Source organism: Octodon degus, unplaced genomic scaffold (genome assembly GCF_000260255.1).
Source record: "Octodon degus isolate 3935 unplaced genomic scaffold, OctDeg1.0 scaffold00398, whole genome shotgun sequence".
NCBI lineage: Eukaryota > Metazoa > Chordata > Mammalia > Rodentia > Octodontidae > Octodon > Octodon degus.
Genome location: NW_004524974.1, coordinates 413,999 through 415,710, shown reverse-complemented (window position 1 = coordinate 415,710; position 1,712 = coordinate 413,999).

Below are 1,712 nucleotides of genomic sequence, written 5' to 3'. Positions count from 1 at the left end.
ACAATGACACAGAACAGAAAGGATAATCAAAAAGAGGAGAGAATCTGTGAAGTGGTAAATGCGAACACAACGCGACCTGAGAATATGATTCAGGGGCCAAAGAGGAAGAAAGCCAGGGTTGAGAATAACACAGAACAGAAAAGAAGACCAAAACGTCAAGAAAATCTGGGAAACGGGAAATGGGAGCACAAACATGGTCTGAGAATAAGATTCAGGGGCCAAAAAAAGGAAGAAAGACAAGGTTGAGTATAACACAAAACAGAAAAGAAGATTAAAAAGTCAAGAGAATCTGTGAAGTGGAAAAAGGGAACACAAACATGATCTGAGATTAAGGTTCAGGAGGGAAAGAGGAAGAAAGCCGGGGATGAGCAACCACACAGAACAGACTGTAGGTCTGTCAGCAGAAAGTTTGTCTGCAACAGTCCCACCTTCATCAGTTGTTCTGGCTAAATTAGGAGAAGCAGCCTTCGCAATGAAAGAGTGCTGTAACCTAAAGACGTCAGTGCAAGAGAGGAAGAGATGCATACACACTGGCACAGGAAGCCACTGATGGAGATGATTTGAGCAAAGCACACTGGACCTAAGCTCCTGAAGGAACCGTTTTCCATCTCCAGAAGAGCTTACTGCCAGGAGGAAGCACAAGGCAGCCAACAAGTGCAGCGAGAGCTCTGGCACAGGGCGGGGTAGAACCACCTAGGATGCCCAAACATTCCCTCTGCGTCTCCATTTTGCAGAATCTCAGCACTGCAGGCAAGCCAAGCTCCTCCTTCCTGCTGTGTCCCTCCTCAGCCTACAGCAGGCTAAGACGCATGGTGGGCTAACTTTAAAGACAGAAGTTAAAGAAGACTGTGCATTACCTCTTAGCATATGATGAAAAGTGAACATGGAGTTTGTTGCCAAACTGACAACCAGCATCACCCTGAGCAAGGAGCACGATTTCATAGATTACTATGTTCTTGGATGGGTTTTTAGTATTTTCTCAGATGAGCTGTATGGCAATTCCACAACAGCTTCTGTACTTTCAATTGCATAAATGCAAGAATGCTCTAGAGAGTAAGAATGGTACAAAAGTGAAACCAAAGCTCTGTTTGGGGTTCTCAGGGTGACAGAGTCCCTTACAGCCCCATCAGCAATAAAAGCCACTTTTGTCCCTGGTGTGTGTCTGATCGCCGTGTCCTGGATCCTGTTCATCTCTTATTTCAGTGCCAAAAACAATATCAGACCCCACATTTGTGAGGCATTCCACAAACTCTGTGGGATAATGAACAGAGGTATGTGTATCACCCTTTGGCACAGGAGGAAATTGTGTAAAAGGATAGACCTGATCTGACCAGTGTGATGGCTGGTTCATCTCAGTGCTTCACTCCTTTCAAAACTCTGATTCAATTCTCCTTCCATGCAGAAAGACAGCAACCCAGGTCAGACCCCATTAATTCCTCTTACCTTTGAGGACTCTTTAACTTGGCTTTCTAGCCTGGCTGAGAAGAGTGAGGCCCTAGCATTCTCAGCCATCAGAGTCACCTAAGGGATTGCTTGTGGGCCCCCCATCCAGGGTTTTTTATTCAGTAGGTCTGGACAGGAACCCAGATATTTTGCATTTCTATTGAGTTCAAATGCTAGTACCACAGGTACTCAGCAGATGACTACAATTAGAGTTTTTTTATTTTCTATCTTTTTTTTTGAGACAGGCTCTCTAAATGCAGATCAAGTAG